General features: G+C 42.0%; 1 long non-coding RNA gene across 1 annotated transcript; it reads left to right on the plus strand.

The window, feature by feature from the left end:
* The first annotated feature begins 3,628 nt into the window (after positions 1–3,628).
* On the plus strand, positions 3,629–14,615 carry LOC132378728 (uncharacterized). Its single transcript, XR_009507173.1, has 3 exons — positions 3,629–3,648; positions 4,477–4,529; positions 14,533–14,615. It is a non-coding gene; the product is annotated as an uncharacterized LOC132378728 (long non-coding RNA).
* Positions 14,616–15,320: the final 705 nt, after the last annotated feature.

A 15,320-nucleotide genomic window follows, 5' to 3' on the forward strand; every position in this document is an offset into this window, starting at 1 on the left:
AAGAAAGAGGCCCTTTGGTCCAACTTGTTCGTGCTGATCAAGCTGCCCAACAATGTTAATCCCATTCCGCTCATATCTCTCCAAATATTCCCTAGTCATGTACCTTACATGGAACAACACCCATCATTAAAGACCCCTCCATACAGGCCATGCATTCTTCTCACTACTGCCATCAGACTGGTAGTAGTAATAACCATAAGACAGTGGAGCAGAGTTAAGCCATTCAGTCCATCAAGTCTGTCTTGCCATTCCATCATGCCTGATTTATTATCCCCCTCAGTCTCGTTCTTCTCCCTTCCCCATAACCTTTGACACCATTACTAACCAAGAACCGATCAACCTCCTCTTTAAATGCACCTAACGACTTGACCTCCATAGCCATCTGAGGTATTTAATTCCACAGATTCACCACTCACTGGCAAAAGAAATTCCTCCTCCTCTCTGCTCTAAGGGCTATTCTTTTATTCTAAGGCTGTGCCCTTTGGTCTGGTCTTCCCCACTATGGGAAACAACCACTCCATTTCTATTCCTTCTAGGCCTTTGAAAATTCAACAAGTTTCAATGAGATCCACCCTCATTCTTCAAAACTTTAGTGAGTGCATGCCTAGAGCCATGGAACGCTCCTCATGTGTTAACCCTTTAATGCTCAGTATCATTCTCATGAACTTCCTCTGGACACTCTCCAATGTGACTCTCACACATCTTTTCTTAGATAAGGGGCACAAATCATCTGACTAATGCACACAAAAGAGCAAACGGATGCCCAAAGACATTAAACCTTTGTGAATAAAGTATAAAGTCACCTCCATTTTCTCTAAAAGGGCCCTATTCTAACTACAGGGACCAAGGCTTTTAAATATGAGAGAAGGATCTTTATGTACAACAGGACTGAAATGGGGCCACCTGTGGTAAAGAACTGATTTCACCCAGTCTTGAAACTACATGTATTTTGGTATTTTATTTACCACTTAATAAATGTAAACTTCTTTCCACGGTTACTCAGACAGCATCTCCTCGTTCTCCTCTAGAATGTGAAGTCTCTACAAGAGACTCAAGATTCCAACATCTACAGCCTTATATGTCAACATCTCTTGAACATATGGCAAATCAAACAAATTCCCACCAATACAAGTTCCCCACCAAGTCGCACAGCACTCCAATCCTTCATCGTTGTTGCGTCTAACTACTGGAACTCCCTACCTCTTTGCTTTGTAGGAGCACTCTCACAAGAAAACCTGCAGAGATTAAAAGATGCTGTTTCTCAAAGGCAACTGGGAATGGCAATAAATGCTGAACTTGCTAATTGATGTCCATTCACAAAAAGAAATTTCATAGGACACCTTGTCATTAAATAGGAAGTTTGTACGTTCATCCTGAGCGTGCATGGGTTTCCTCCAGGTGCTCCAATTTCCTGTAGTCCAAAAGCATACCGGTTGGTAGGACAATCAGTCATTGTAAATTGTCCTGTGATTACGCTAGTGTTAAATAAGTGGTTTACTGGGCAGTGTACCTCATCGAGCTGGAAGCACCAGTTCTGCATTGTAAAATAAATTTTAAAAATAAGCAAATTTTGCATTGCTTCACCTCAACCACTTGGCAAAATATAAGTCATACTGTACATTACCAGTTATATTTTATTTTATTTAGAAATACAGCACAGTAACATGCCCTTTTAGCTGCACAATTACACCCGTGTAATCAATTAACCTGCGGTATGTCTTTGGAATGCATTTAATGCCCTATATCTAAGGACAGATGTGCTGGACCTAGAGATGGTCCAGAGGAGGCTCACAAGGGCAATCCCAGGAATGAAAGGCTTAACATTGAGTCCTGATGTCTTGATGTCTTGGAACCTTGTAGACAGAGTTCAGAAGGCTAAGATATCTCATTGAAAGTTATTGAATACTGAAAGGCCTGGATAGAGTGGACATGTTTCCATTAGTAGGAGAGTCTAGGATTTAAAGACACAACCGTAAAAAAAAGGGGACACCCTTTAAAACTGAGATGAGGAGGAACCTCCTCAGACACAGGAAAGTGAATCTGTGGCATTCATTCCCACAGAAGGCTGTGGAGGCCAAGTTATTGGATTCATGATTGGTAAGGGGATAAGGGCTATGGGGAGCAGATAGGAGAATGGTGTTAAAAAAATCAGTCATGATAGAACGGCGAAGCAGACTTGATGGACCAAATGGTCTAATTCTGCTCCAATATCTTATGGCTTGTTCCACTACTACCTCCCTTGATTTCTTGAACATGCAGAGCCCTGCAGCTCTCTGTTTTGAATCTCCCCAACTATCCATTGTGGAGAACTGGGCAACGTGATGCAGTTAGTCGAATTGCTGCCTGAATGTTCCAGTGACCTGTGTTCAATCCCCAACCTCCAGTGCCGTCTGTGTGGAGTTTGCACGTTCTCCCTGTGACTGTGTGAGTTTCCCAAGAGCACTCTGGCTTCCTCTCACACCCTAAAGAAGTGTGGATCAGTAGGTTAATTGACTGTTGTAAATTGCCTCTGGTGTGGTGGAATCTGGGGGGGGTATTGATGTGACAATGGGGAGAATGAAACAAAATTAGTGTAGATGGATGCCGGATGGTCAGCATGGATTTGGAAGGCCTAAGGGCCTTTTTCCATGAGGCATGACTCAATCCCTTTTCCAGAAACCCAAAGGTTCAACCTTAGTGAAATTTCATTTCATTGCAATTCCAAAAGTCCTAACATCATTCTCAAACCTTGCCCCTGGTCATAACCACCTCAATCAGGCGAAATAGCTACCCTGCAAAACGTTTTCTATGTGTTCCTGAGATGCTATTGAACAAGATCCCATCAATGGGTCAGAATTTGCCCTCAATATCTGAACATTTATCTCTCAGTCCTCACCAAACTTGAAATCTTGATTATTAACGTGTCACTGTTCCTGGGAATTTGAAGTGCTCAAGTTTGTTCTCACATTAAAGCAATGGCTCCAGTTGCAGGAGGATCTCATTGCCCTGGAGATTACTTGAAACTGTTAAAGATATCAGATCAATGCAACACACACAAAATTCTGGAGGAACTCAATAGGTCAGGCAGCATCTATCTATGGAAATAAATTAACAATTGGCATTTCAGGCCAGGAACACTTCTTCAGAACTGAGAAGGAAGGGGGAAGGTGCCAGAGTAAAAATGTAGGGCAGGGAAAGAGGCTAGCTGGAAGGTGATAGGTGAAGCCAGGTGGGTGGGAAAGGTCAAAGGCTCAAAAAAAAATCTGATTGGAGAGGAATGTGGACAATAGGAGAATGGGAAGGAGGAGGGGACCCAGGGGGTGGAAATAAGCGGTGAGAAGAGGTGAAATGTCGGAGTGAGGAACAGAGAAGGGGGGCTGAATTTGATTACCAGAAGGAAAAATCAATATTGATGCCATCAGGTTGGAGGGTAAGCATAAGGTGGTTCTCCTCCACCCTGAGGGTGGGCTCAACATTGACAATTCTGGTCCTCCCCCAGATTCTGCTCAATCCATTGAGTGTCCCCAGCACACTGTTTGTTGTTTTGGAACTTTTCCAGGATCAGAACTGATGTAGACATAGAAACAGCTCAAAACAATTGCCATCTTTCACTCCCATAGGAATATTTAAAAAAACAATCAAAGCATGGTTCAACTTTATCAGTGACAGGTTAGTTAATTCATAACATTGCATCTCATTATCTCCTCACTCTGGTGTTTCGAATCTTTTTGTTAAATTCTTTTACCTCTTTTCTTTGAATGTCTTACGAGGATAGGTTGAGCAAGTTAATGCTTTTCTCTTTGGAGTGAGGGAGGATGAGAGGTGTACAAGATAATACGGGGCAAGTAGATCAAGTGGACAGCCAGAAACTTTCAGAAATGGGTGATACCAGGGGGGGCGTAATTATAAGGTGATTGGAGGAAAGTATAGGGGGATGTCAGAAGTAAGTTTTTACACAGAGTGGGAAGTGCAAGCAATGCCCTGCCACCTAGAAAGGCACAAGGATAAAAGGAGAATGAACTTCTATGTAGGAGGGGAGGGATAGATTGAGCTTAGAGAAGGTCGGCACATCATGGGCTGAATGACCTATACTGTGCGATAGTGTTTTATGTTCTATGTTCAATGCTGTCCAACTTTCTGAGGACTAGAGCTCAACTGCAATTCAATGACATTCACACCAATGATTTATTAAGTGGTCGGATGTTTCACTGGTTTAGCTCAATATTGGCCTTTCAATGCATCCCAATGTCTGATTTGCTTTATTCTCATTCATTGAGCTTCAGTTAATTGTCAGTTCGGAGTCTCTGCCTTTGCTTTTCTACACACATTATCTCCTTTCTGTTTAGGTAACCACAATTGGATAATGGATTAGGACAGGCGGAACAGGAAGAGAATAAGTGTCCATTAGTTGCATGACCCTATCCTTGTCCTTGCCTTTCCTCCTGTTGATCTCGATCGAGGTTTGCCCATCTCATCACCTCTTGTCATTCCAATTAGGTACTGTGAAGAAGATCCAGATCAGGCAGGCAATCTAACTGCAGCAAATTAAGGTTCGTGTAAGGGGGAGCTGAGGACTTCAAAGTCAAGGTTAATCATCAGGTCTCCACGGATTCCTGCGTTCATGCTGAAGAATGACAGATTATCCATCAGAAGAGATTTAAAAGACATTGATCTCAGTAAAGATGACATACAAAGAGCTTTCATTACATCCTATACTTCTTCTTAGAAACTCCTTCTTTTATTTTACTTATGGTAGTTGGGAGTTACTGACAGGGTCTTCCTGGCAACAGTATGAGAGTATTTAATGCTGGTTCCTCGTTGTAGTATATAGACACTCAGTACTATACTTAATTTGGTACTTATTTTTACCTCCTGCACCTAATAGAGTAGCCACTGAGTGTTTGCAAGTGGTCACCTGCTGCTGTAGCCTATCCACTTCAAGGCTTAGAAATGCTTTTCTGCACACCACTGTTGTAAGATGTGGTTATTTGAGTTACAGTTGTCTCCTCTGCCCTCTCCCATTAACAAAGTGTTTTCACCCACACTCACTGGATGTTTTTGTTTGTTATACCTTTTTCTGTAAGTTATAGAAACTGTTGTACATGAAAATCCCTGGAGATAAGCCATTTCAGAGGTACTCAAACCACCCCATCTGGCACCAACAATCATGAAAGTCACTTAGATCATATTTCTTTCCCATTATGATATTTAATCTGAACAACAACTGAACCTCTTGACCACATCTGCATGCTTTTATACATTAAGTTGCTTCCACATGATTGGCTGATCAAATATTTGCATTAACAAGCAGGTCAAGATTCCAGATTGTTTAATGTCATTTCCTGTACACTAGGGTAAGGGGAATGAAATAGTTGTTAATCTGTATCCGATGCAGTACAAAAACAAAACCCACAGAAGATAAAGAACACAATAATAGTAATAATAATAATAAAACACCGTAAGTTAAAATACGTAAGATAGGTTATATACATAGATCGATTGTACATTCATAAAGTGATGCAAGGCTGTACATAAGGGTGACTGATAGGAAATTATAAAGTAGTGGTGGAGTTAGTGGGTGGAGGTGTACACATGTACCTAATAAAGTGGCCACTGAGTGTACGGAAAAGAATTGAACATCTCCGTGAGATCCCTTTGAACAAAATATTAAACCAAGCTATTCATCCTTCAAACGTCACTATTTACCTCTCAGCCCTCACCAAACCAGATCACCTGATTATTATCATGTTCTTATCCCTGGGAACTTGCTGTGTATAAATTGGCTGTCACATTAAAGCAATAACACTGGATTTCATTTGGGCTGGAGACAGCCCGAGACTGCTAAACATCCAGGATCAATGCAAGCATTGTGGTTTGAATATTGATGCTCTCTTGTCCAAACTCTGCATCAGTTGAGAATCTTTTACCTTCAGTAAAAAATGCTCCTTACTAAAATTTCCCTTTTCATTTCTGTTTGCAACAGTCATGTAGTTGAGATTAGTTACTCCTGAACTGCAGCCTGTTGAGTCATTCCAGAGGAACCCTTAGGAGCTCCAGATATATATACACAGTGGCCACTTTATTAGGTGCCTCCTGTACCCAATAAAGTGGCCACTGTGTACTTCCATGTAGGTCCTTTACATGTGGCTTACCCTTGCTACAGGAACAACACTAGCTATCCTCCAGTCTTCTGGTATATCACCTATGAATACTGAAGTTGCAAAAATCTCCTTCGGGAGGAGATGCTGGAAATCCAGACCAAAGCACACAAAATCCAAAGACATATTTCTTAGTATGCTAATTATTCGTTGTAAATTGTCCTATGATTGCTAGTTTGTGCGGCTCATTGGACTAGAAGGGCTTGTTCTGCAATGTATCTCTAACTAACTAAATAAAAATGGATAGACAGACAGATAGATAGACAGATAGACAGACAGATAGATAGATAGATAGATAGATAGATAGATAGATAGACAGACGGACAGACAGACAGATAGCTAGACAGACAGACAGACAGACAGCTAGACAGACAGACAGACAGATAGATAGGTTAGAATAGAATAGAATGCTGGAAGAGCTCTGCAGGTCAGACTGCATCTATGGAGGGGAATAAACAATCAATGATGCAGGCGGAGACCCTTCATCAACACATTGACTGTTTATTCCCATCCACAAGTGCTGCTGCAGATAAGTTTTTCCTTGCACCTGTGCATACAAATGACAATATATTGACTTTTAACTGGGCACTTTGTTCTCGCCCTTGGACACAAAAGATGGACAACTGATTTTGTGTTAGCCTGATTAACGCAGGGTTGCGCAGACATTGAAATAACATCACCCGCTTCTTGCGTCAAGCTGGCATCACGTCTTCTGGAGCCAGTGTAACAAGACTGACCAGCACCACATGGGTGGCCACATGGCAGGGGAGCTTGCACACTCTTTTCAAAACAGTTAGGTCACTTCAACTCTCCAAATGGGTTCCACCAGTCTGACACTTATTTTTAAAAAAATGTTGTGATACACATTTGAGATTAATGCCAAGGCTTTATGAGGCATTAGTCAGACCACATTTGGAGTATTGTGAGCAATTTTGGGTTTCTTATCTAAGAAAGGGTGTGCTGTCATTGGAGAGTATCCAAAGACTCACAAGAATGATCCCAGGAATGAAAGGGTTAAAATTTGGGTAACATTAAATGGCTCTGGGCCCTAATGCACTGGAGTTTTCAACAATGAGGGAGGATATTATTGAAGCCTATTGAATAGTGAAAGACCCGGAGAGAGTAGAATTGAAGAGGATGTTTCCGATAGTGAGGAGGTCTAGGACAAGAGAGCCCAGCTGCAGAACACAAGAATGTCCCTTTAGAACAGAGATGAAGAGGAATTTATTTGGCCAGATGGTGTACAACCCAAGTGTAAATGAGAACATCTAATATAACTTCATCGTGCAAAGTATGAGACTCCTGGAGTAAGAGCACATCAGCTTGAGATTGAATATTGGCAACAAAGGTAATAGCCAAATATGCCACACTTATGACATCTATCTTGAAGATTGTATCATCATGGAAACGGAGCAACACTCTGATCACTTCCTCTGCACTAAAATGGACTTTTTTTTGTTCTATTGTATTCTTTCTTGTAAAAATTGTGTATTGTTTATAATTAATTAATGCAATTTTTGAATGCTATATGTCTAATGCTTTGTGCCTGTTATGCTGCTGCAAGTAAATTTTTCATTCTACTTGCGCACATGTGTATTGTGCAGGTGACAATTCTGGGATTTGGACTTGAGTGGCAGAGGCCTTGATTAAGTTCCCAAGCATTCTCACTCCTCAAGAGTTTGTCTATTTGCCTTTGAAAGCATTGAACTGGTGTCTTCTTCACTGTCTATTTCAACAGCCTGCTGTAAATCTCAGAAAAAAATAATTTTATTTTATTTAGTGATACAGCATGGTAATAGGCCTTCCTGGCCCAATAAGCCCACACTGTGCAATTACACCCATGTGACCAATTAACCTACTAACCCTGTATGTCTTTGGAATGTGGCAGGAAACCAGAGCACCTGGAGGAAACCCATGCATTCATGGGGAGAACATACAAACACTTTGCAGACAGCAGCGGAACTGAACCCAAGTTGTCGGTACTGTAACTGCTATACTGCCACACTACTGGTCTGTTATTGCTCTGCTGTGTAGCTTCCCCTGAATGACTGAATCTTCCTATTTAAGTAGTGTATTTCTCAAATTCTCTTTTGAACTTTATTATCGAATCTGCTTCTCCCACCTTCAGGGAGGGAATTCAAGAATGATGATGGCAGTGAGGTAAGTTTCACCAGTAGACAAATAATCCAGAGGCACGAGATAACAATCAAAAGACATTTTAAATCCTGCCATAACATAAAAGAGTTAAATTTAGTTAATTAAATAAATCTGGCTTAAAACACCAGCACCGTTGATTATGACTCATTAACTGGATTGTCATTAAAAATACATCTGCTTCACTGATGTTACTCAGGGAGGGATCTGTTACCCTGACTCAGTTTTCCTGTGTACAAGTCAATATTAATAACAATGTTCTGAAGAGTTCACCGTCCTCTGAAAATGCGGAACAATGCTTGACGGATGGGCAATAATCGTTGGTCTTGCCTGCACTGTCCAAATCCCAAGAATGAATAACTGCATGGTATTAAGCAATGCACACAAAATGCTGGAGGAACTCATGCTGAAGGGTCTTGGCCCGAAACGTTGACTGTACTCTTTTCCATAGATGCTGCCTGGTCTGCTGAGTTCCTCCAGCATTTTGTGTGTGTTGCTTGGATTTCCAGCATCTACTGATTTTCCCTTGTTTGGTATAATGCAATTATTGTGGTGGCACAGTACTGTAGCAGTTACCACAATCGCTTTACAGCACCAGCAATCACTGATTCAGGTTCAGTTCCCTCCACCGTCCTTAACGAGTTTCTATACTTTCTCCATGAAGGCATGGCTTTCCTCCAGGTGCTCTGGTTTCCTCCCACATTCCAAAGACATACAAGCTAGGCTTAGGGTCAGTGAGTTGCTGGCATGCTATATTGGTGCTGGAAGCATAGCAACAGTTGCAGGCAGCCCCAGCACAATTCTTGGACTGTGTTGGTCGTGGATGCAGAACAACATACTTCACTGTATGTTTTGATGCTTCAGAGTAAATGTGAAAATAAAATTAATCTCTCTTTAATGTGTGGGACATGATCTCTGTTCTCTTGGGTCCAAGTTTCCAGTCATAGGTTGACGCTCAAAACCTTCATGCAGATCTTGTCATCGGAGATCACTGTAGCCACTCGTATACAGTACCTTCACAGAAAATGTGTGTGCTGCCAGGGATAATTAAAAAAGGACTCAAAAGAAAGTTTGCTTTTAAATCACTGTTTCCCACGTTACACTGAGTGATAGTTCCTATCTACCACAAGGAAATCACCCCCATTGCATGCTGGGTTGCACAAGCTGTCCCATTGACCATTACGCTGTGTGAGGGAATTGAAATTCAATAATCTCCTCACTTTATCTCTCTGATTAGACTTGTGCTGGTAAACGCTGCTCAGTTATATCTTGGCATGTGCTTTTATGAAGCCTCCGTTGCATCTTTCACAGATTCTATTGCTGCTAAAGTGTTAAAATACTTAGTTATTAGGCTTCAGAAGTGCAAATTGAGGAATCTGTCAAAACAAGATATTTACTTGCAGTCCCGGAGAAAGATTGGCATTGATTTAGAATCTTATCACTGCTTTCAGAGATGTCCCAAAGGACTCACGTGCTTTGAATTGCTTTGAAGTTAATTGAGTGCAAAGCATTGAGCATTTTGCCGCTGAGTATTTTCTTGTACAAAATTACCACTGTTTGACTTTATTATGACATTTAGTGCAGTGGGATTGTCCTGCACTCCTTACACTCTGGTCGAGCACAAAATAATCTACAAAGTGCATAATTGAACAGCATGATATGCATTACAGCTGAAGTGCTAAAATTGGTGCTAATTTCCTGATCCTCTGTTCTAGAACATAGAATATAAAACATTCATTTATTTATTGAGATACAGCGTAGTACAGGCCCTCACGACCCTTCGAGTCATGCTGTCCAGAAATCCCCTGATTTGATCCTAGTCTAATCACAGGTCAACTTACATTGGCCAATTAACCGACCAATCTGTACATCTTTGGACTGTGAGTGGAAACCAGAGCACCCGGAGGAAACCCTCACGGGGATGGGAATAATGTATAGTCTCCTTAGAGGCAGCAGCAGAAATTGACACCAGTTGCTAGTACTGTAAAGTGTTGTGCTAGCCATTATGTTACCATGCCACGCCAAACACAGAAGAGTACAGCACAGTACAGACCCTTCGGCCATGACGTTGTGCCGACCTTTAACATATTCCAAGATCAATCCAACCCTTCCTTCCCACATAGCCTTCCATTTTCCATTCATCCATGTGCCTATCTAAGAGTCTGTCAAATCTCCCCAGTGTTTCTGTTTCCACCACCATCCCTAACAGTGCATGCCATGCATTTACCGTTCTCCATGTAAAGACATTCCCCCACAATTTTCTCCATTCACCCTAAAATTATGCCCACTCATATTAGCCATTCAGCCTTGGGAAGGAGGTGCTAACGGAACCCTTTAGCTATCTATACTTCTTATCATCTTATACGCCTCTATCGAGTCATCTCTCATCCTCTTTTGCTCTGAAGAGGGAAGTCCTAACTCACTCAATTTTTTCTCCTAAGACAGGCTCTCTTATCCAGGCAGCATCCTGGTAAATCTCCTCTGCACCTTCTCCAAAGTTTTCACATTCCTTGCTATAATGAGGCTATTGGAACTGAACACAACACTCCAAGTGTGGTCAAACCAGAGTGGCAACATTACCTCACGGCACTTGAACTCAATCCCCTAACTAATGAAGACCAACACACGATGCACCTTCTTAACCACCCTATCAACTTGCATAGTAACTTTCAGGGATCTATGGACCTTGTCCCCAAGATGCTTCTGTTCCATACTGCTAAGAATCCTACTGTTAACTGTGTACTCTGCCTTCAGCTTTGACCTTCCAAAGTGTACCATTTCACACTTTGCTGAACTGAACGCCAGCTGCCACGTTTCAGCCCAGCTCTGCATCCTATCAATGTCCTGTTGCAACCGATGGTATCCACAACACCAACAAGCTTTCTGACATCTGCAAGCTTACAAACCCACCCTTTCACTTCCTCTTGTAAGTAAATTATAAAGATTGGAAAGAGCAGGGGTCCCAGAACAGATTGCTGCAGTTACCACTGGTGACTGACCTCCAAGCAGCATAGGCTCCATCTACGACCACTGGTTGCCATCTCTGACCAAGGCAGTAGCCAAGTTTCCATGGATTGCATGCCTCCTGACTTTCTGCATGAGCATGGGGAATACTATCAAACATCTTCTTGAAGTTCATATACACCCATCCACTGCTCTACCTTCATCAATTTGTTTTGTCATTTAAAAAAAACCAAGGTACAATGTCTGAATGACTGGTGTCCTGTTGCACTCACCTCAATAATAAGCAAATGCTTTGAGAGGCTGGTCAAGGACTACATCCACAGCATGCTACCGCCCACACTGGACCTCTTATAATTCGCCTGCCAACACAACCAATTGACAGATGAGGCAATAGCCACAATTCTACACACCATCCTTACACATCTAGACAAGAAGGATGCTTATGTGAGAACACTGTTCTTGCACTACAGTTCAGCATTCAACACCATAGTTCCATCCAGACTCAGCAAGAAGCTCAGAGAACTCAGCCTTCACCCTGCCTTGTGCAACTGGATCCTGGACTTCCTGTCAGATGGCCAGCAGGTGGCCTTACCTCTGCCCCTCAACACGGGTGCCCCTCACAGCTGTGTCCTAAGCCCTGTCCTTTACTCTCTGTATACACATAACTGTGCCGCCACCCAGAGCTCCAAACTGCTAATTAAATTTGCTGATGATACTACATTGATTAGCCCTATCTCAAATAATAACGAGGCAGCCCACTGAGAAGTCATCACTCTGACACAGTGGTGTTAAGAAAACAATCTCTCCCTCAAAGTTGCAAAAACAAAGGAGCTGGTTTTGGACTACAGGAGGAATGAAGACAGGCTCACCCTATTGACATCAATGGATCTGAGGTTGAGAGGGTGAACAGCTTTAACTTCCTCAGCATTCACGTCACCAAGGATCTCACATGGTCTGTATGTATCGACTGTGTGGTGATAAAAGCACAACAGTGCCTCTTTCACTTCAGACTGTTGAAGAAATTTGGTATGAGTCCCCAAATCCTAACGACTTTCTACAATGGCACAATTGAGAGCATCTTGACTGGCTGCATCACTGCCTGGTATGGGATCTGTACTTCCCTCAATCGCAGGACTCTGCAGGGAGTGGTGTGGACAGCCCAGCGCATCCGTAGATGTGAACTTCCCACAATTCAGGACATTTACAAAAATGGTAAAAAGAGCCCGAAGAATCAGTGGGGACCCGAGTCACCCCAATCACAAACTGTTCCAGCTGCTACCATCTGGGAAATAGTACTGCAGCATAAAAGTCAGCACCATTAGGCTCTGGGACAGTTCTTCCACCAGGCCATCAGACTGATTAATTCAAGCTGATATAATTGTATTTCTGTGCTATATTGACTGTCCTATTATACATAACATTTATTACAAATTACTATAAATTGCATATTACTCATTTAGATGGAGACATAACGTAAAGATTTTTACTCATGTATGTGAAGGATGTAAGAAATAAAGTCAATTCAATTCAAGAATTCAATCAGACTTGAGAGACATAACCTGCCTCTCACAAAGCCTATCCCTAATCAGATTATACTTCTCCAAATGCTCATGGATCCTGTCTCTAAGAAATCTCTCCAATAGTTTGCCACTATTGATGTAACTACTGGTCTATAATTCCCAGGAATATCCCTATTCTCTTTCCTGAACTTAGGAATAAAGTTTGCCACTCTCAGTCTTCTGGTACGACTCCTGTGGCCAGTGAGGATGCCTAGATCATTGCCAAAACACAGCAATCTCTTCCCTGCTTCATCTAGTATCCTGGGTATATAGTATCTGGCCCTGGGAATTTCTCCAACCGAAGGCTTTTCAAAAGTTCCAGTACATCCTCTTTCCTAACATTCACATGTTCCAGCGTTTTAGCCTGTTCTAAAAGGTCCCTCTCACTGGTGAATACTGAACCAAAGTACTCATTAAGGACCTTCCCTACCTCCTCCAACTCCAGGTGTCTGTTTCCTCTTTTATCCCTGATTGGTCCTACCCTCACTCCAATTAGCCTCTTGTTCTTCACATACAGGTCAAAGGCCTTAGAGTTTGCTTTAATCTTACTCACCAAGGCCTTCTCATGTCCCTTTCTAGTTCTTCTAATCCCTTTGTAAGCTCCTTCCCAGCTACCGTCTAACTCTGAAGATTTATAATTGTCTGGTCTGTGCTTCCTAAACCTTAAGTATCCTTCCTTTTCCCTCTTGAATAGATGTTCCATGTAGTAAACCATGGTTCATTCACACTACCAACCTTTCCCTGCCTCAAGAGGAAAATTTATTCAGAAAACTCATGAAAGCACTCTCTATACAACCACACTGTACATTTCCTTGAATACGTCTGTTCCCATTTTATGCTCCCAAGTTCTGGTCTAATTGCATCATAAGTTGTCCTCCACCAGTTCAGTTCAATCCCATTTTGTTCACTCCTAAACCTGTCCAAGGCTATGGTAAAGGTTAGGATGTTGTGGTCATTGTCACCAAAATGCTCACCCAGAGAGGGATCTGTCCGATGACCTGGTTCACTGCCAGCACCACATCCAGTATGGCCTCTCGTCTTGTCGGCCTGCCCACCTGTTGTGTCAGGAATCCTTCCTGGACACACCTAACAGATGTTGCCCAATCTAAACTTTTCAAATAAGGAGATTGTGATCAATATTAGGGAAGATGAAGTCACCCATGAAAACAACCCTATTATTTTTGCACTTTTCCAAAATCTGCCTACTGATCTACTCTTCATCTGTTGCCTTTGGGGGGGCTGGGGAGGGGGGAATCTATGGAACACTCCCTATAGAGTGACTTCTCCCTTCCTGTTTCTGATGTCCACCCTCACTGACTCCACAATGTCCTCTCTTTCTGCAGCTGTGATACTATCCCTGATTAGCAATGCCACTCCCCCATCTCTTTTACCTCCCTCCCTGTCCTTTTTGAAACATCTAAACCCCATCAGTCAATCTTGCCCTTGTGGCAGCCAAGTGTCTGTAATGGCCACAACATTGTACTGTCCCATACTTTATGTTCATCACCCCTGTTCATGATTTGATTTTACATCAAGGTTATGCTTTTACAGTCTTTTATTCACTGTATGGGATGTTATGTATAATTGATATTGATGTTTCCATGCCTAAGTGCTTGTGAAGCAGCTACAAGCAATTTTTTCATTCTACCCCTACCTCACTGTACTTGTGCACATGACAATAACCACAACTTGATTTTGGGACTATGCCTTTTCCCCAGTCTAGACTCTCAGCCTGGTCAAGGAGATGACTGACAGACAAACTGGAACAATATGGGTGTTCAAGATAAAGTCACAATTCAAGCTCCAAACATTGAACATCTGGGCTTTTGATGCTCTTCAATGTAGTGTTAATCTCATCAGAAGATCAATAACTTGTTTCTCAAATGGAAAGGCAAAGATCAATTACAGACATCACCTCCACCATCAGATTTCTGAAGGGATCATGACCCCAAAAGCAACATCTCACTTTTTATTCTTGATTGGCACTATCTAATTATTTTTTTTAATTATTTCTTATTGTAACCTATAGTAATGTTTATGTATTGCACTGCACTGCTGCTGCAAAATAACCGATTTCAGTGATAATAAACTTGATTCTGATTCATACAACTGGAGTGTTGTAAATCACTAGTTTGTGCTCCTTTAATGGAAAAAGGTAAAGCTATACTAACTCTCTCCTGAAGCATCTTCATGCCCATAGGACCATAAGAGCATAAGGTACTGGAGCAGAATTAGACAATTAAGTCTGCTCCACCATTTCACCATGACTGATCCATTTTCCTCTCAACTACATTCTCCTTCCTTCTCCCTGTATCTCTTCATGCCCTGACTAATCAAGACTATCAACTTTTGCCTTAAATATACCCAATGGCTTGGCCTCCACTGCCTCTTGTGGCAACAAATTCCACAGATTCACCACTCTCTGGCTAAAGAATTATTTCTTTATCTCTATCCTAAATGTATGTCACTCTATCGTGAAGCTGAGTCCTCTGTTCTTAGACTTCCC

The sequence above is a fragment of the Hypanus sabinus genome, chromosome 21, assembly GCF_030144855.1.
Source record: "Hypanus sabinus isolate sHypSab1 chromosome 21, sHypSab1.hap1, whole genome shotgun sequence".
Classification (NCBI taxonomy): Eukaryota; Metazoa; Chordata; class Chondrichthyes; order Myliobatiformes; family Dasyatidae; genus Hypanus; species Hypanus sabinus.